Consider the following 22,599-nt stretch of genomic DNA (forward strand, 5'->3'; position numbering starts at 1 on the left):
AGAGTGTTTTTTTTTTAAGACATACTTTCTTGGCATTTGATGCTAGAGATAATAGAATGACATGGTTTTAGGCATAGTTCATCATTTAAATCTGCTCTGAAAAAAAATGTAACTTTACACTTTAATTTTAATACCAGATATTTAAATAAATAATCATGAAGGGTAGCAATCTAAGTGAGAAATTCTCTCTGATTCAAAACCAATAAAGATAATTGAAAGAATGTTATCAGTACCAAATGTTTAGAATTGTCTAAAATAAAGCCAGCACTCTTCATAAGCCCTTTCTTTGAGTCAGAAGACCAAATGTTTCCTGACACACAGGGCATGATTTTAAAAGGATACAGTTAAAGAACTTTCAGGTGTCTTCTTTCCATAGTTCAAGAGCAACCATGAACATCAATAAGTATTTACGGTATATGAGAAGTGGAGCAAAATCTTAAAGAGATTTATTTTTTTCTTTTTGAAACTATCTAGACCAAAGCTTCATTATCAGATTAAAGAGCTTCAGGAAGCACAAGTGTACATACTTCTTGAGATCCAGTAACACAACGAAAATGTGAAGCCACTTGTTTCAGAATTATGAATTTCAAGACAGTGACAGTAGGTCAGTAAAGCAAGTGAACATAGTCCTGGTTATTTGTAGGTGAAATTCTTTATGTATTTAATGATCCACAGCTTCCATCAGCTTCTTAAAAGAGGTCTATGCCAAAAAAAAGAAAAAAAGAAAAAAAATGGTGGAGAGGGAATGCTAAAACCCCTGAGTTATCTACTGTTTCATACTATAGCTGAGATCCTTAAGGCCCATGGAAGTTAATATCAAAATTATTACTACTACCCAGGTGTCTAGCCTCTACTATATTGTTAGTAGTAGGCTTTAGTTTGCTGTTATTTATTTTTAATATACCATGCTATCTTTTTTTTTTATAGATGTTGGGCATAGAGTTCTCTTAAGGTAAAAATAATCTGAAACTTCATAAAAAAGTTTATTCCTAATAATATTAAAAACATGAAAGTCTTTTAGAATATAATATAAAGTACATAGATCAGAAGTATTGTTGTTTGTTTTATCTCAGAACTCAGTGCAGACCTTTTACAAGTCTGGCCTTTCTTCCAGATCATGAAGGAGAGAAATATCGGTACCAAATGATAATTCTGTATTTAAAACAACACAAAACAACAAATGAAAACAGGGAAAGTGAAAAAAAGATCAAGATTCAACTTTAAATAAATTCCAGTTTTGCTAACTACATTAAAAAGGTGAAAATCTTTCTTTTCTGGCAACCAGAACATCATATTAGATTTTTGTTCTTATGGATTACTAGGGACGTGACTAAATAGTAAAATTAATTTCCATTTCAGATAATAACATAACTTTTTAAAAAAGCACTTGGAAAAACTGGGTGCATAAGACCAATAAATCTTAATATAAGTTCAAAGTATATTAATCGTATGGAAATCAAAATAGGGATTTAATATATAAAATGATACAGCTTTGTTCAGGGGCAATTTGTCTGAGACTTGTTATTTAAAAGCAAAGATATATGTTGTTTTAATAAGAAAGTATTAATATCCTCAGAAAATATAAGTAAAATTTTAAAAATTTAATGAGTCTTCTTAAACTCTGGATCATGTGACCAAAATGACCTTCAATAGGTCAAAGGTCCTGTCCACAGCCATGTGTTCAAGGTCACTTTAGAGCCTTGGTTGTCAATGGGTACCTTTCCTTTCAGATTTGTCCAGCTCTTTGGTCCCTCCTCTCTCTGCAGAGTCCCAGTAGGATCTATCCTAATAATGAATCATCTGCATATTCTGGACAACTTCTAAGTTCTTCTGACCTCCAGGAATATTTTAACCTATTGCAGGCACTGGAGAAATTCCTACTTCCTACAGTTTGCTAGCTTCTCATAGGCTCTAATTCATGAAAATGTTACAGTGAAAACCCTTATTTTCCTCCCTAGTAGTGTATATTTTATTAAGATATTTCTGAAATAACTCATTAACCAAAATATTGCTTTAGTGGAATTTCAGTTACAAATGGTGGCTGGCAAAAGATTTGTTTGAACAAGACACTTACAAGCCTCTCTAATATCACCAAATTCTAGCCATGACTGCTTTAGGTGCCATTTGCAAGTTTTTAATTATTTTTTAAACTTAGTATGTTAATACAATAGGGAAGCAAATATTTGGGGGAAGGGACCTATCTCCATGGTAAAACAGTTCTCTTAGTCATCTTTCAGACCTAAGCTCATTTTTTTGTGAAAGCTTGCATTATAGTATTTAATGGAGAAATTAGACAATATAGATAAGCAAAATGGAAAATCATAATCCACCAACCAAGATTTAATGTATATATGTGTATATGTGTATACATTTATGTCATACACAAAACTGTGATGTAATGATAAACTGCTTTTCACTGAAAATAAATTATGAATGCTATATCCAGTGTTTCTTAAACTATGGGCCACAGAACTGTGAGAACAAATAAAGGCTTCCAACCCTGTGACCCTGTCCCTTTCAAAATGCACATACATATACTTTTACATACACACAAACTTGAAATAAACTACCATGGGATTAGCAAATCCTTTGAATCCCATGCAGGGCCTCTTATTGAAACTAGAATAAATATCTCCAATTTATAGCACCATTCTTATTTGCTGCATAATATTCTCTGTGTGGATGAGTATTAGATAACCCATGTAGTTGCTCATTAGGCTGACCTAAACTCTAAAAATACAAAACATGCTGTGGTGTTCATTTTTGTATATATATTTTGCTTACAGATCCAATTATATCTTTTGGATATGATATCAGAAGTGAATTACTTAATTAAAGGAAAAGCACATTTGTAAGTTTTGGTATTTATTGTCAAATTGTGATCCAAATTATTTTTAATTTATCTCACATAAGCAATGAAATAAAGTACCCATTTCATTTCTTAATAGGTATCTTCATTCCTTTTAAACCAAATGGATATTATAGACAAAAAGATAGTGCTTCATTGTTTGCATTTTTTAATTTAGCGATGTTAAACACCTTTTATATCTTTATTGGCCATTTCTATTTCTTCTTTCTTTGAAATTCTTGTACATGTTTCCTACCTGTTTTTACTGGTGTTTCTGATTTTAAATTACATAAAAATGTTCTTTGTGTGTTAATATTAACCCTTTGTTATATATGTTTAAAATATTTCCTAGCTTGTCATTTACCTTTTAATTTGGTTTATAATGAAAAAATTTTAATGCTGTAGTCATACCTATTATATTTTCACTCATTTGAATAATAGTCATGCTAAGAAAGACTTTTTTCCACTACTACATTATACATATATTTGTTTATATTTCCTTTAATATTTTTGTTTCTCTATGATTTACCGAAAATAAATTTATATTTTATTTTAAAATAATACATGTTTATTGTAATACTTCACAAATTACAGAAAAGTATAAAGAAGAAAGAAAAAACAAAAAACACTTGAAGCCTAAGTACCTAGAGGTTGTCAGCAATAACACATTGGATATCAACCTTTAAAATCTGCTTCTATGCTACACACACACACACACACACACACACACACACACACACACACACATATGTCCGTGCATGCTTCGTAATTTATTTTTTCATTCAAACAATATGCTATGGGCTATTCTCATTTTGAGAGCAGCATTACACTGATTTGACTATTACTATATTAATGTATATTTTAATCTCTGGTAGGCAAGAAACTCTTCGTTTTCTTTTCTCCAAATGCTTGTGGTTATTTTCATTCATTTTTTTCTTCCATAGAAATTTTATGAATCTTTTCTCAAATTAAGAAAAAAAGCCAAAGAAGTTTTATTTACAATTGACTTTAACTCACAAATTATTTTGTGGGAATAATTAATTTATATGTTTACAATATCTTACTCCCATGAAGAAACATCAAATGTCTCTTTAGCCCAGTCTTACTTCCCTATTGCATACCCTCTGCTGCCTACTGCAGTAGTCTCCCAATGTACATTTCCACATGATGGACAGGGTTGAGATGTGCCCCTACCCACAGTCCCCAGATAGCCCTCACCTACAGCTCCTGCCATGGTCTGTGTTTAGGAGGTGTTTATGTCACTACAGAATTTCAGTTACCTGTGGAAAGTAGAAACAGAGTTCCTGGAAGAAACAGCCTCTAGGCAGGGAGCTTCGGAACCATGCCAGATAGTTTCTTCTTGGCATTAGGTATGGCAGATGATTTTACCTGAGATTCTGCCTTCCACTCTAACAGGCTCATCTTCCCTTAGTGTAAACTCCCAGCAGTAATGTCTCTCCTTTCAAATCAAATGTAGTATTTCAACAGCCAGTGTCTAAATGCTGTTGGCGAGGGTTTTATTGTGCATGAATATGCGTTAATAAACTACTGGTCAAAAGTTGCAGCCAGTAGGAAATCAGAGAAGACTATGCCAGACTTGAAGTTTAGAAACTTTTCTTTGTACTAAATACAGATGTATCATTTATTACAGAGTTTTAGGTGAGTCATTTAACCCTCTGGGCCTCAGTTTTGATATTCAAAAATGTCTTTCAAGGTTTTGCTCAAACCTTCACCTCTTTCTCAGAAGATTTTGTAAACTATCTCTACTTCTGGTAATCTATCACTTAACTGTCAGAGTGTCATTGTATTTTTGGCACTTGTCAAGTACAGTCAGATTTGGCACTTGTCAAGTACAGTCAGAGTTCACATTATTTATGAGTGTGTGGTCTGTTTTCCCAGATTAAATAGTATTTCCTCAGAAATAACAGCTGTGCATTTTTCTTATCTTACATTACTAGCTCAGCACTTTGCACACAGAATGATGTAAGTAAATATTTGTTAGACTGATTGAGCTCCTATGTTACCTTATCTTTTCATGCAGTTAATTTTTAAGACTTGTTAGCATCCACAAAGACAATTAACTAATGACATAGTAATGGGCCTTAAAGCTTCTTACTTTTCTTTCTCCCCATCCACACCTCATCTATGATACTTTCATTCCCCCACAAGAATCTGTTAAAAGACAACAATCATTAAGTCACTGATCTATACAGATCCTGTTCTTGGAAATACAAATGATTCTCTAACTCAGAGGCCAACAAGCACACACAGATGGCCTCTGGGTACACCCCACAACACCAGTCCTAAAAACTCCAGCTGAGTTTGCCCTGAGCTATGCCTTCTCTAACTCATTGCAACAGCCTGGAAAAAAGTCTTCTTTGCTTAACTTGGGTACAATCTTTGCTTTGACAATATTTTTTTAATAATGACTATTATGCTCAACACTTTATTAACATTTGCGTTTGAAACAAAAAGTTTATTCAGGGGACTATTATCTCAAAGAATTTTTTATCTAAATCATTCTTAGAATGTTTTTTCAAGCTACATTTTCTCTAATTTTTCTTGGGTGCATGTGCCAAAAACATTTAAAAAGAATTCAGAGGGACTTCCCTGGTGGCACAGTGGTTGAGAGTCCACCTGCTGATGCAGGGGTCACGGGTTCGTGCCCCGGTCCGGGAAGATCCCACATGCCGCAGAGCGGCTGGGCCCGTGAGCCATGGCCGCTGAGCCTGCGCATCCAGAGCCTGTCCTCCGCAACGGGAGAGGTCAGAACAGTGAGAGGCTCGCGTACCGGAAAAAAAAAAAAAAAAAAAGAATTCAGAGTATTAGATAAATATAAATAACTACATGAATTAATGTGATTAACTAATGTCCTCAAAACACAATTTTTTAAACACAACCGTTATTCACAAAAGCAGCTGAATAATTTATAGATGAAAATGAAAAGCAATCCAATCATTACAAACAAATTATCATCCTTGCACATAAATATAACTAACTGCACTTCTATTCCTGGCGTAATAAAAAGGGATATGAGATATCCGATGATAATACTTTTTTTTCATCCTTGCCCCTATTGATCACAGCCTACTGATTCCCTATGACAAACGGTACCCCTATGTTCCATACAGGTATGCAGGTAGACCTGGATTTCTGAACTCAGGTATGGATTTTCTAAAAATGAAATCACATTTTTAAAATTAATTAATTTATTTTTTAAAAGTTTTTTGATATGGACCGTTTTTTAAGTCTTTGTTGAATTTGTTACAATATTGCTTCTGTGTTATGTTTTGGTTTTTTGGCCCCAAGGCATGTGGGATCTTAGCTCCCCGACTAGGGATCCAACCTGCACCGCCTGCATTGGAAGGCAAAGTCTTAACCACTGGACCACCAGGAAAGTCCCTGAGATCACATTTTAAATGATACAAGAGAATCTCTCTTAAAAAACATACTTGTAATGTGAAAAAATCACCACTTGGTTTGTCTGTTAAATTGTATTCATTAATAATTGGTTTTTAAAGAGGCACTAACCTATACTGAAGAGCTTTATGAACCTACTCCAATTAGTTGAGCCTCAATATTGATTTCAGGCAGCAGTACATAGTGGTTAAAACCACTATAGTCCAGAGATTCTGGACTACAATTGACTGGGTTCACGTTCCAAGTCCACCCCTCACTAGTTCTATGAGCTTGGGCAAATTATCTACACTCTGTACATTCAATGTATCACATGTAAAATGAAGATTCTTAGTATCTACTTACAGAGCTATGAAGGTTAGTTACATGTAAACTTGATTTGAAAATGTCTATAATATACTAAATGTTGCACAAATGCAGTTTTTATATTGAGGAAAATTTTTGTTCATTGAAAAGAATTCATTTTCACGTTTTGATCTTAGTGTACCACGTAAAATGCTTATGTGAATTAGGTAATTTAAAGTAAACTAAATGTAGCTATTAATGCATCTCCAAAAAGCACTCCAATACTTTAAAATGTACTTCATAAAGGTCTTGTATTTGTTTAAAAAACTTTCTAAGGACTAGATAAAATTACACTGCAGTAAAAAGCTTTTCTTCTTGCCATTCTTATATTAGTTTAAGGTGACTAATCAATCATCCATGTTTCAGTCAGGAAAGGCCTGGTAATGCTGCAGTAACAAAGAGTTCCCTCTTATTTCTTGTCTCCCAATCTCCTCTGTGGACCTGGGCAGCAACTACCTTCCATGTGGCCATTTTAGCAATGTTGGTTGATGAAGTATCTGAACATATAGCTCTTCGGTCAGGAGAGGAGAAAATAAAGGATCATACCTCATTATGAGTTCAGTTTCTCAGTAATATAGATCACTTCTGCTCTCAGCTCATTGAAATAACATTATTCCTAAGGCCCTGCTTGACTGCAAAGAAGATGAGTAATGAGAGAAAGAAATGGTTTATTGGGTGGCCATTATATCGCCGCCTTAGTCTGCCCTTCTGTCCTCCAAATATTCCTCTCACATGAATCTCTCCTCAAGGGAGATAAAACAAAGTTCCATCCATCAGTGCATCCAGTTAAAGGTTTATCTTTGAGTGATATGCAGTAGTGTCTGTATCAGGTCAAGGTATGGCTTTGCTTGGTGTAGATACCTCTGAACTAAAAATACAACTTAACTCCTTTTCACATCTCAATATAATAGTAAAGCTTGTATGGAATAACTGAAAAAATCACTACCCTCTAGAAGAAGGAAGAATGGGTGACACACAGTAATGTACTCTATTTGATTTATTGAGAAATCGATAACATAATACTGTGAGAGGTAGTAATGCCCACTAACTATGCCATTTGTTCCTTTAAATTTCCACACACACAGTGATGTCTGCCACATATCTATCTGCAACCCCACTGGGAAGGCACTGTAAGGGATGCCATGTCATAAGAGTAGAAAATGTTCCAGAATTGGTCTTTGACTATGATCTATGGGAGGAGCAACCACCAATGTACCATTGAGAGGAATTTGCATAGGAATATAAATACTGTGTAGTTTAATATTATGTAGCCGTCAAGCTTAAAATCTACCTTGTGTATATGAATCTTAACAGAAAACAATCAAAGGGGAGCTAACACGAACACTGAAGAAGCACTATAAGAAAATCCATGAATAAAATTCAAAGGCTATTTCTGTTTTGAAAGTCAAAAATATTTAGGTTAAGTGAGACTCTGTGAACCAACAAATAATAAGATAATAAAGTACTCACTTAGCCTAAGGACAGATTATAAAAATGTAGTGTGTAGAAAAATTACAATATAATCTTAGATATTAAAATATTTCAGTTTACTGTTTTTCCTTACTGACAATAAACAAATCCATATGCAATTTAAGTATGCATATATTTTCAGAGAAACACATTTTTAAAGCTTATGACATTGAAAATATCATTCAGCTATCAATAAATTAAGTAGCAAATTTCTCTTCTCTATTTTGAAGGCCACCTTATAAAACAGTTTTCAACTAGAAATGGTGTGTATATCAGAGTCTACTTGCAGCGTGCTTTAGTGCTTAGAAAAAATGAAAAATAGATTCATCAGTAATTTTACTCTGCAATAAGCCTTAACATATCACACAGGTCCATCTGAATGAAAGAAAAAGGCTTTAATATTAAATTTTTTTTAAAATATTTTTTAAGCTATGTCATCTGGTCCATTAGATACTAGTTTGATAATGCACTTCTCCATTTGCTGTTAACTGTATAAAATCTTTTTTTTCTTAAAAACATTTACACTCATTAACAGTACAAATGTGAAAAAAAAGAAACTTTAAAAGATACTATTTTAAATATTTGCTACTTGATATTTTACTAGCAATCTGAACACTGGAAACAATCATTATCTCTGATAAAGGGAATTATACTTTTTAAAGGTAAAAATTAAAGTGAGTCTGCAAAATGAATTGAGCATAATCCCTTATTGCATGTACTGTAGTTGCTTCTTATAATGAAACTGAACATTATTCTGGTCATTGGAATGGAAGTTTTGAATGGTGTTAGGATTCTTCATAGGAAAAATAAGTAATTTCACATCTAAGTACACCACAGGAAAATAGAAGAAAAATAAATTTAGAATTTGGTTGTAGAGTAAATTCATGCTTTAAGAATGCATTATGCAAGCACAAGATAAATTCTCTGACCACAGTTAACTTGTGAAGGAGAACAGCAAGTGGACATACCACTTGGGGCTCATTACTAGCTGTGCTTTTGGCTCTGAGATGTGGTTCCAAGGGCAGAGTTTTCCGTTAAATCCAGAGTCAGACAATTCAATCTTAGGAGGCTTGGGGCAAGGGAGGGAACAGGTGCCTGGGGGACAGGAGGGAATAGAGTTCTGATCCATATTTTATTACCCACTAGATGCTTAATGACTTGTGATCCTACTGGGCAGAAACTTCAGCCAGCTCTTCTTGGAATTGCATGTCTAATGAGTGCCAGGGCTCATTAAAGGTTCATTACTAGTTGCAGTCTCCTGGTTCTTTGGGTTTCTATTCAGTAGAACAGTTGAAATACTGCACTAGATTTGGAGAAAACTGAACTACACCTCTATATGTTTGCTTCATTAGCCTGAGTTCCCTCAAAGGCAGAGCCATAGACGAAGACTTGCAAGGCAACTAAGGTGATCTCAGGAAATTGGGAGCAAGGAGTGTTTAACAGGAAAACAAGGAAAGCAAATTAAAAGATGCATTATTTCATTACTGACCAGGCTGGGATGCCAGTATTTGATACTGCAGGACATTCTGAAAAGGTTTATGAAATGCATATAGGTAGTTGCAGCCCACAGGACAACTGAGGAGAGTATTTATCCATTAACTTATGCCCCTTGTCAAAGACAGCCCCATGGACATTGACTCTCCAACCCCGGCTGTCCATCCATGAGCATCCATAAGATGCTTCCCAGAATTCCAAGCTGTGTCCTCAAAAATCTGTGGAATAGGCAGCTAGAGGAAGCCTTTGCTCAAAATGAAACATGATCAAATTGCCCCTGTGTGAGGTTGAGGAACATCCTCAAGGAACTGGGCACTATGGCAGTGCCTGTAGTAAGAGGCGTATCCAAGAGGATGCAGAGTGATGCACAAGAGGTTCTCAGACATTGGTTTAAATTAAACACCAGACCAGAATTAAAGTACTGGGAATAGGAATGAGAGGGAAAGAGGGAAAGAGAGGTTACAGGACTGTTTCCTAAATACAACTGAATTACTTTGCCACCAACTCTTGGCTTTTTTCCTTCACACATGGTAAGCAGTGCCTCAGAGGGCTGGCCTGGAAGGATACTTACATAACACTATTAAACATTCAGTATATTCTAAGATAATATCTTAATAAGATGTCCTTCAAACAAAAGTTGAACAGTTACAAAGAAAAAACGTCATTACTAAACAACATTATTACAGAGTGAAACATTCTGAATAATTTCGTATTCTGGCTCACTGAAAACAGAAACACATATGCGGGAAACCCCCGGAGGTAGTAATTCTCTCTCCTGATGTAGTAGAAAGAACTCTGAACTTGGACTTAGAAGCTATAGGTCTGAATTTTAGGCCTGACACCCTCTTACTGTATAAATTTGCCAGTCTCTTAACATCTTTGAGTCTTTGTATGTAAAGTTGAACTAATAAAACTTGTTCCCAAATGTTACTGGTTGAGTATAGGGTCAAACAAGAAGATGTGCTAGAAGATACTGCCCACCCGGACCACTGTTTACCTTCATTATTATGACCTCCCATGTTTCAAAATTTCAAAGACATCCTAGATTGGTCCTTAGTCTAAGACTAACCAAGGAAGCCAGCTCCAGTCCTTCCCCATCCCTGCCACCTCTGCAGAGCCTATAGGCAACCTTAGTAAAATTCTGCATCGAGGTTGGTCATTCCAAGTTACATTCAAAGCAACTTAGTCTTTTGATTCTGTAATCATGCCTCTCAACATAGATTATTTTTAGCTACACATTTCAATGGTTATCCCTACTTATTCTTCTTTCCCTAAAGTAGAATCTTCCAATGTCAGAATTTTGCTCCAGCTCTTTAAAAGAACCATGGTATCCTTTTTTACTCCAGTGCCCTTTTTAGACTTTGGCTGATAATAATCCTCTTAACACACTAAGTACAGAAAATTCAGATTTTTGAACCAATATCTGACCTGGTATTGGTTATGATATAATTTATTTCCTCTCAATTTTTGCAATATTAAATTAAGGACACCTATTTAGATTTTTAAAAAACAAAACAAAACACCTCAACATGTTAAGTACCTCTCAGTTAACCATACCCAGACCATACCCAGAGCATATCACACTTTCCTGTACCCTAGGATGGACAGCTCTCCATAGGGCCAACCTAAATACTTCTTGAAGGATTCCTCTTAGAAGTCAAAAAGCTAATGATTTCACTGTAATACAGTATCAGAAACTGCTTCTGAAAATTTGTTTTAGGTAGTTATATTGTACATTTGATCTGTAAATTATTTAGTTTTAGAAATACAGAACTTTCGCAATCAAGCATTTTTAACCCGAAACTGGTCTATCAATCACAGTAACAACATAATTTCAGAGGCTTCATTAAAAAATGTGCAGTTCAAGTGGTCTCCAATGACTTGTTTTCAAACAGAAGCCACAGAGTAAAACAGTCTTTCCCCAAAAGTTTGCAAAGGCAGCAAAACAGAAACCTTCAAAAACTCTGAGAAATGTATTTTAGAAACAAATTCTAATTAAAAATATTAAGGGGCTTCCCTGGTGGCGCAGTGGTTGAGAATCTGCCTGCCAATGCAGGGGACACGGGTTCGAGCCCTGGTCTGGGAAGATCCCACATGCCCGCGGAGCAACTGGGCCCATGAGCCACAACTACTGAGCCTGCACACGTCTGGAGCCTGTGCTCCGCAACAAGAGAGGCCGCGATAGTGAGAGGCCCACGCACCGCGATGAAGAGTGGCCCCCGCTCGCCGCAACTAGAGAAAGCCCTCGCGCAGAAAGGAAGACCCAACACAGCCAAAAATAAATAAATAAATTAATTAATTAAAATATATATATATATTAAGAAGCTAGAGGTGATTATAAAAGACAAACGGACACCTAATATGAGAATTGAACTTGTTAGAGTAGCTCAAGGTGAAAATATAAACTTAAAGTTGACTTTATATGAAAAGTATAAACTAATAGGCTGGAGTAGAAAGCAGAAAGTTCCAGAAGTTTTTAAGTTAAGCAACTGTTCTAATTATATTCACATATACTGCATATCCATGAGACTATTATACTTCCTATGGAACTAACATAATAAATAGATTATTCACCCATGCTGACTCCATGTAGAGAGGAAGTGGTCTCTGCTTCCTTATTCCTATCTCCTTCCTCACTCTTCCACAAGAGGTGATAATGCTAATCGATTACAGTACATTAACTGAGCTGTGTTTACAACTGAAGCCATTCTTTATTTAAAAGTAAAGGGCATATGTTCTGGGCCAATTTACTCCTCCTGTCAACATGTGGCAAGTGGACAAGGCAGGACATGCCACCACTAGGCCCTGTCATCATACTTAGTCCTCTTTCCTCCTTATCACACATATAACTAGCCAGAGGGTAGTAAGACTCATCACGTGGATTTAATCTCATAGGCAGAAAGATGCACATCCTTCCAAGTTTTAGCAGAATAATGTATTGAGGCGTATTTGGCACTAATCCCTAAACAAAATACTTTCATTTTGTACCTTTCTGCTATTGCTTCTTGGGTTTGTAACAGGAATGTTTATTCTATCTATCTTTTATTTATTTATTTATTTATTTTTTATTTATTTTTTGTTTATTTTTTTATTTTATTTATCTTTTCTATTGAAAAGTTGTAAACTTTTTTTAAAAAGTTCTAAGAATATAATACATTCACATACTTTCCACTTACATTCACCAATTGTTAATATTTTGCCTCATTTGTTTTTGCTCTTTTCTCTGTCACTTTTTGTCTCTATTTTTGTTTATAGATAGATGCATGGATGGATGGTTGGATGGATGGACACACGGACACACACACACACACACATTTTTCCCAAATCATTTCAGAGTTAAATGTTAACATCATGATACCTTACCCTAAATACTAAAGTATTTATCTCATGAGTTAAAGACTATTCCATGAGAGTAGCAAGAGCTGAATGAAATATTACATATTTAAGATGAAAACGAATCTCTTCACAGGTCATTATACCCAACTCCTTTATTCTGCCTATCAAAAAACTGAGGCACAGAAAGGTGATTTGGTTTGCTTAAAGTAACACCGTCAGTTTGTGTCACCGTGAGATCTTTTGATTCCTGAATCAGTGCTCTGATAACTTCACCTAATTATGACAATGTAACAGGTTGAAAATAATATTAATTAACTCTTTGGCTATCAACAAGCTGAAACATAGTACTGATTAAAATATTGTGACATGGAGCTACATTCTTAATGATAAACTATTAGGCAACTAGCCAGCCAAATCATACCAAATAATTCACTGTTTCCTGCAGTAAGAACATGACGCTAGTACTTAGATACATTAAAAGCACTCCAATCATGAAATCACATTACTTCTATTATTCTTCCCATGGATGGCTTTGCTTTAGAAGCTCAGAAGGTGTGTATTACTGGTAAACTTCTTCAAATAGCACCAAAATTTCTTAAAAAGGAGAAAAGTTCTTAAAAGCAGAGACCCACTGCTCTTCTGTGTTTTCTATCTTTTCTACATGTTGAATATCTTCCTAAGAAGTTTGCTATGTGGGGAGATGTATTGAGCATTTTAATACTTAATACGATAAAGGTGAGAAGTACTTCTGATTTTCACTGAGTCACTATTTAACCAGGGTAATAAAGAGATGTATATAGAAGCCTAGGAAGAGATGACAACTTTATAATTTTGACTCACTAAACTAGTTTCCCAAAATCCAATATTCACGTGATATTTAGATAAAATTTTCTTCAAAAATTACTTCTCATTCAAGTCATATTAGGTGTGTTTGATTTTCTATGCATAGGTATGCAATTCTCCAAAGAGGTTTAAATAAAAATTATCCTTAGATGTCACAGGAAGGATAGCCACTGCTATGATCTCCCTCACACATGCAAGTCACTCTATATAGAAAAAGGATGTGACCTGGGATACCAGCTTCTCTAAATTATTAGTGACAATGAAACTGAAGGGACTTTGCTGCCCAGGCAAAGGCCCTTAGATAGCAAACAAATGGATGATGGTGCATACATCTGCCTTCAACTATGGGCATATATCCATATTTAGAGGAAAAGGGACTAGTTGGAAAAGTACTATTGGGGAACAAGCTAACAGACATTTCTCCTTGCCAAAAGGTGCTATCAATATTACATATTTAAAAAATAACTATGCCAGATTAGCAGAGTAGAGAATAAAAAACAAATTTATCTAGTTCAATCTCTTTTATGGAGCATGACGGTTACTGACTTTCTGGGATTCATTACTTATCTAGTTCCCAAGTGTCTTGGTACCCCCCTTCATCATCAAAGCATACCTAACTCTTTCTGGGAATGTTAACCTCCACTTCTATTAACCCTCTAATATTTACTTTCATAGTCATATATTGCATGTGTCTCTAAAAGGTATTTTTCAAAGCTTTGTGATTATTTAAATTTGTGGCTTCACATTAAAAAGTGAAGCAGGTTCATTCTCTGTTCTGAGATTTTTTTCCCCTATAGGTCATTTTTTGCCCCTAAATAAATAAAGGCATATTACTTATTAATGTTCAGAATATTAATATTAACATTTAGGATGGAGGGATATTTTGGCTCCAAATGTACCACTAAATAAAAAATGTGTTATAGTGCTCGGCCTGATTCAATAAAAGGAATGATCTGATTTACTGAACTTGATCTGTAAGGAGAATAGTAGCGCTAATAGTAATACCAGTTATTTTCTTCTGCCTGCACCTACCTTCTTTCCTTCCTTCCTACCTGCCTACCTGCCTGCCTTTCCTTGTCTTGCCTTTCTTACAAAAAAACAGCACCCACTCTTACATAGTTAGTAGAATGGGATTATAGGAAAACAAACAAACAAACAAACAAGAAAAAACAAGACAAAAAGAGGACAGCATGTCTGCACTCATGAAACTTACATCCTCTTGTGGTACATAGACAATAGCGAGTAAAGAAATATAGATATGTGATATAATTACGGGTTATGAAAAATTCTGTGAAAGAAATAAGTGAAATGAGGTGATGAAGAATAAGTGGTAAAGCTCAACCTTGGTGAGGGTGATAAGGGACGGCCTATTTGAACAAATAATATTTAAGATGTTGGAAGAATAAGAAGGAGCCATTCTAGAAAGCTGGAAACAAAGCAGTAGATGCAGAATGAGCAGGAAAGACACTGAGAATGGAAATGTCTTTTGTATTCCACAAACAATAGCACCAGTGTGTCTGGAGCATAGTGAACAAGAGGGAAAACGGTACAGAAAGCTGAGTATGAAGAGATCATGCAGACTTTGGAAGGCCATGGCAAATACTTCTGGTCTTATTCTTGATATAATGAGAAGCCCTTAAAAGATTTCAGCTAGAGAAGTTACATGACATGCTTTATGTCTTAGAAAGATCACTCTGGCTGCTGTGTGGAGAATGGAAACTAAAGTAACAAGGAAGATGAATGAGGAAGTAACCAGAGAACAATGGTAGTCTTAGTAGGAAAAAAAGCCAGAGATGAGCCCTCCTAACCAAAGTAACAGCTGTACAGAGAAGGAACACTAAGAACCTGCTTTGCCTTTGCTGGCAAGAGTAAGGGCTAAAATGGTATGGTAATAATGATAAATGTTTAACAAGCAGCTCTCTGGAAAAAAAGAACAACAGTATACACACACAGACACATAAACGTTCACTATAAATTTCACTGACATAAAGGATGTGTGGCAAACAATTTACAAATAATAAAATATATAATACTGTTTATTATAAATTCTAGAGAGCCAACTGAGTCTAATAGAATTCTTACACTGATTTTTTTAAGGAAATCTTATACCTGTAACCAGTCCATGATTGCAGTTGTTGAACAAGCATAGCTCTGACATGAATGGTGATTGATATTTTCATTTATGTGCCCAATTAAAATGAAAGCGGAACAACACAAACGTCTGTCAGAACTTCACCCATTCATCAATGATGTGAGCCACTTCCTTGATGAATCGGCTTATTAGTTTTCAAGTAATGGAAGAATATTTCCTCAATTTTTTGTGCTAGTCCCAAAGAGCTACAACCATAACACAATTTCAATTTAATCTCCATTATTAACATTTTCTCCATCACTTTAAGTCCAGACAATCAACAAAATGATAAAACTACTACTGATTCTTAATGTTTGCTAATTTATGTGGTATAAATACTCCCATTATGGACAATTTCCAGTTATTAATATTACACCACTGAATATGGAACACACAATTACGTAGTACTTCCACTACACAGATACAGTAAACATAACCTCAAGCACATAGATAATACTACAATATGGCAAAAAAATAATTAGGATGTGGTGAAATCTGAGTATTTATACCTTTACTTTTAATATAATTGTAACTTTATTTAATTTATATTTTAATAATGGCTTTATTTAACAGCCAGATCACAAAATTCCTGAAAAGATAACAAACATTCCATGAGCCAATGTGAGCTGGTGTGAGCCAGTTCTGGCACATCACTAAATTAGGGCCATATGACAGGTATAAGCTTTGGGACTGCAGCTAGTATTACATCTCTCCCTGTTAGGACTCTATCCTGAGGCCCAATCTTGCTCCTCTGCCCTAATCCGACCTTATGGGATAGGAAAAGAAGGTACCTGTGCAGCCGAACCATAGTCCAGAGGAAGCCACTGAAATCGTATCATCCCCAAGAGAAAAACACCAGGATCCAAGAGAGAGTTTTTCCAGGATCAATGATCAGAAAATAGTTCACCGCGTAATTGGCACAATTTCTAGATCTCATCTTGGTACAGATTCCCAACTTCCTGAAGTTAAACAGTGCTTCCTGTGAGTAAATCATATAAGTGGGTTACAAATAAATTAGACTCTGCACCTATTTCTTAGTTCTGCAAGTAGTTCAAAAGCTTCTAAAGGTCAGAGATTTCTTGCTACAGTACTTGGTGCAAAACTAAATAATCTAGCTTAGTATTATGTACCTGAAAGGTAATCAATACAACCTGATAAAGGAAGTAAAAAGGTCTTGGGCAATTTTAAGTTGCTCTCCCTTCATTACAGATCTTTGCCTCTCTTCTTATATCCTAAATCCTACTGTTGATGCATATACAATTTTTGGCAGTTGAAAGATGCTGCATTTCTCTCAAGTCAAGGAAAAATAAATGCTTTCAGGCACATCCACTGGTGGTACTAATCCTCAGAATTAATGTTTTAGGATCCTGAGGTTTAATGCAACAATATGGCTTCTAGGCTAATAAAAATTATATCAGCTTCACCACTTTTTAATATAAATATGTATTTGCATACTGTAGACTGTTCTTCTCTAGAAATAATAGCAAGATATTTTAAAGATTAAATCTTTTCAAAATATGGATAAGTAAATATGTTTAAATTTAGCTTTGCTTATTCTCAAACTATACACATTTTATATTCTGATAAGGTATTCATGAATCTACTTATTCTAGCATTTGTTATAGAACTTCCAGCTGTTTCATTTACATATATGCAAAATATATTTTATATAAAGACAGGAACTTGTAATCTTTTAAAGTTCTTATGGTACATAGTGCTATACAGTGTGCACACTAGGTGCTGCGTAAATGCTTATGGAATGATTGTGTTGCCTAAGTTCCAACCCCAAACCCTACATAAAAAATTATTCATAGATAATAGATCCTTAATCAACCTGGACTATTTCACTCATGATGAAACATACAGAATGTGTTAGTTTCAGAAAAATAACATGAAAATACCATTCCCAACCTATGTAAAACACATGTTCAAATAGCACATAATTCACTTAGTCAATCATGTACTACAGATCTGCTATTGCTGCTAGGAAAGAATGTTTGCTTTATATCTTTTTCTGGTTTTAAGATTCTCCACAACTTTTAAAATCTGTTTGATAAGTATTCCATAGATTTGTTTTTAACTGTGCTATCACTTTTAATTTGCAAATGGATATGAACATAATTGGTTATTCCAATGGCTTATTTAAAGTAGTATAATTCAGAAACTTCTTTCATTCCTTTCATTTTTTTAAGCTAACCTTTGACAGACAATTAGTTTATAATGTACATGAAATTCTTTAAGCATTTAGGGATTTTCTTAAAGTTTTATGGTTATTATTAATACTTGAAGATTGGTTAAAATGTGTATGCAGCCAATTTTTCGAAACACTTTTAATAGATATGTAACATCATGACAGGCTCAATTTATTCATCTTTCTGGTGAGTCATCTCAAATTAGTCGTATTTCATCTAGTGATAATTACAAACTTTGGAAATTGCTTAGCTATATTTTTGTGATTAACTACAGTAAGCTATAAATATGTTGAACATAGGAAAAACTAGTAAATATGAATAAAATACTTTTCTCACATTCTTACAGTATTGGATTTCACACCTTAACAAATAAAACAAAATAAAAAATAAAATGTCTATTTGTGTAGACAAATAAAATATAAGAATCTGCATCTGCTTATCACTGTTGAACACAAAATTTTAAAATTACAAGAAAGGTAATTTTTCTAGTTTTTATGTTTAAATGACAATCACTTTTAGGAGCCAAATATTATTTTTATGGTGGATTCTTCTTGTATAGCAAAAAAATTCTAAACAACGCTTCCATATGCCTTGATTAGTTAATATTAATGGAATATGTAGGATAAGGGTGCTAGCAAAAGTGTTTCCCTTATACAATTAAAAGTCTCTTTAAAAACGAGTCGGTTTAAATACCATTTAAATTATAATGACTATACATTTATATTAATATCATCCTAATACAGGTTTAACTACTAAATCAAACCTGGAAAATCAAACGATTAAACAATAAAAACCAATTTAATTCAAATTACTATGAAATTGCAATGTCAGTTGTGAAAGAGAATCAAATGTAGACAATGTGAGGAAATTTATTGACCATAAAAACATTGATACTAGTGATGTTTCTTTGCATTCAACTTTTCAGGTTTAAAATAGTTCTGTATAAGAAAAATTATAGCTAGTATCCTTCAAACCCATGCTTGGGAGATAAACCAGCATCATGAAAAAAAGTCCTTAGATTTTAGGATGAAGAAATGGTCTGATGATAAGACTTATTTTTTAAAAGACACTGATGTATGAAAAATCACTATTTCAGGAAAATATTAGTGAAGTGCCGATAATAAGTACCAAAAGGTGTACCTCTAAACATAAAATTTGTCATTTCTATTTAAATCACTGGGAATGTCTTCCTATTTATTATCACTGCATTTACTAAAATGCACTGCTTATTTTCATCAATGTAACATATTTGGTTTACAACAGAAACTCCTTTATTTCTAACTGTTGGTTCCTGAAGTAGTTTAGGTTCTTAGGGAAGACCCTCAGGAGGGTCTTGCCCACATCACAAAACCATTATTCCATTCAGTATGTTTAACAAGACACACGGTTAGAATATCAGTGATGCACAAAATCAGTGTTGAGATCTGTTAGGGAAACCAGCTTAGCAACTTTCCCCATGATCCATGTCTCCAGACAGCACTATCTACATAGCAAATATTTGCTGCACCTTACTGATATTTACAGTAATAAGCATTGGATTCTCTGGTTCCATTTTGTTCTCTGGAGTATATATAAATTAGATAAATCAACATTAAACTGACGCGTGGCCAGCCATGAATGAAAAGAACAAAATTAGAGGCAGTAACGCTTTGTAACAACTTAAAAATCACCTTCCAATGTAGCAGTGATTTTCCTGGTTTGTATTTTCAAGACCTCTTTCTACTCCTGTTTTAATCTATTTTCTTTAGGACTTCATTATGTTCCTCGGGAGACTATTTCACACTCTATTAGTTACAGTCAATCTCATCCCATTACTAGAAGTACAAACACTCACAGTTCTTTGCACCTCTTGAAAGCACATTTCTTCCTTCTTGGTATTTAATAACCTATAGCCTGGAACTTGAATTAAGGGATAATTTTGCCCCTTCTGGCAATATGGTTTTAAGTAGGGAAAATCTTATTTCCTAATTTCAAATTCTATATTATTTGAAGATAAGTTGCATATCTATTTTGTATCAGAAAGATTGCCTCAAACTTGGAAATAAGGTGAATAATTTGGGATATTCATCCTTTCAATATCATACTTTGGCAAAAGCTACCAAAGGATTGTCTAAGAGAATGTGCTTACTTCATTTCATTACTTATTACGAATTAAAGGCCCCAGATTTAATGAAGTTACTTGCTAATTTGTAGGTTTTGTTTGATAAAGGACAGTAATTTCTGTCTGCTAGAACAGACAACTCCAAAGATTTGTGATCTATTGGACATTAAAAAGTATTATATCCAACTCAGCAATCTTATCCTAGAGTCTTTTTTTTGACATGATTATTCATTCTTTTGTTTTGTTTTGAACTTCTTATTTTTTATTGGAGTATAGGTGATTAACAATGTCATATTACACATGTATATGGAATCTAAGAGAAAAAAAAAAAGGTTCTGAAGAACCTAGGAGCAGGACAGGAATAAAGATACAGACGTAGAGAATGGACTAGAGGACATGGGGAGGGGGAAGGGTAAGCTGGGACGAAGTGAGAGAGTGGCATGGACATATATACACTACTAAGCGTAAAATAGGTAGCTAGTGAGAAGCAGCCACATAGCACAGGGAGATCAGCTAGGTGCTTTGTGACCACCTAGATGGGTGGGATAGGGAGGGTGGGAGGGCGACGCAAGAGGGAAGAGATATGGGGATATATGTGTATGTATAGTTGATGCACTTTGTTATAAAGCAGAAACTAACACACATTGTAAAGCAATTATACTCCAATAAAGATGTTAAAAAAATGTTATGTTAGTTTCAGGTGTACAGCAAAATGATTCAGTTACACATATACATGCATCTATTCTTTTTCAAATTCTTTTCCCATTTACATTGTTATATAATATTGAGCAGAGTTTCCTGTGCTATACAGTAGGTCCTGTCTTTTTGATAAATTTCCTACGCATATCTTAACTTCTTAAGTGCTCTTTGAACCAGTCGTAACACCTTACTGGCCCCTTCAGAAACGGAGTTAAATAAAATCTTTGACATATGTTTATTTTATATTTGCCTGAGAGTCATGATTTCACTTTTTTAAAGTTATGCTTTAATCTATGCAATGATCAAAATCCCCCCAAGTAATAAGAGTAATAAGCTAAAGACCCAGAACCCATCCAGATTCTTGCTAAGAAATTCAAACACTGGGCTAAGACTTTATTAATAGTATTACAACAGGAAGGGCCTGATTGAATTTGTCTGTAATGTACATCTTACTCTTCCTCAGTCATTGTCCTTCACGTAGTTTACAGTTTGACAATATGTCAGATCAATGACTAAAGAAAAAACAAACTATTATTTCAGGAAAGTGGTAAAATGTAACATCATTCAATGCATTTACATTCCTAAGACCTCATCAAAAACCATTTCCACAATAATTTATGTACATTTTATTTCAATGTGTATCACATACCAATACTGATTTACTTGTTAGTTAATAAAACCTCCACATGGAATATTCAAGAATTTGTCAAATCCTTATCCTCAGATAGACACAGACATTTATTTACAAGTATACATATCTAGTTTTCACTTTTTAAATTAAGAACAGGACATTGCTCCCCACTTCTACAAAAGATGTGATTGTTATATACTAGCTTCATTGTGTGTCACTGCATTTGCCTGTTCAAAAATATCATTTTTTGTGGCAAAGAACACAGAAAGTGAAGGAAAATATAAAGTAGGCATTAGCAGGTAAAGTGAGCTAAAGGGTGAAATTTAAAGCAGCAACAAGTGGGACTACACAAACAATATTGAGTTAATAATTACTTCTGATACTTGCCACAAAATAGCAAATATAAAATTGTCCTCAGGCTTAGAAGTAAATGAGAAGTGTTGAAAGAAATTTAAAAGTATCACTTACCCTGGATCCATCAAAGTAAAATCACAAATCTCTATCCATATCATGGGGAATGTATACCAATATATCTTACTTTGCCTAGAAATAGTTGCTTTAGGTATTCAAACTTATCTGTATATTAATTGATGACAAATATTGCCTTTAGGCTCCCTCAATAAACTTTGTGCATTTGGATCGTTTATTTGAGATGGAAAATTAAAGAAAGACCAGTTATTTGATTTTTGCCTGGGTGCTGCTTCACAGAAATCATTTCCAGATGCCTGGAGAATATAAAATACACTAAAGAATATTATCTTAATTCCATTTCAGAGATAGATGGATCAGAAGTCAATAAAAGCCATTTCCTTCGGTCACTTTCCCAATACCAACTTAGTCAGCCATCTCTGCAAAGAATGAGCCTCATAATTAATAAAGCTTTTAGAAATAAGGCTACAAATAAGGCTCTCAACTCCCTTTCACATCTCCAAGTATAATGGATTCCTGTGACTAAAAACACTAGCAAGCTGGTTTAACTGCATTCTATGATCTCAATTATCTCATGCAGATGATTTAGTATAGAAATGGTGAAATTCTTCTCCAAGCAACATAAAATGCATTTAAACAAAAATTTTCCTAAGGACTCTTGAA

The sequence above is a fragment of the Globicephala melas genome, chromosome 9, assembly GCF_963455315.2.
Source record: "Globicephala melas chromosome 9, mGloMel1.2, whole genome shotgun sequence".
Lineage (NCBI taxonomy): Eukaryota > Metazoa > Chordata > Mammalia > Artiodactyla > Delphinidae > Globicephala > Globicephala melas.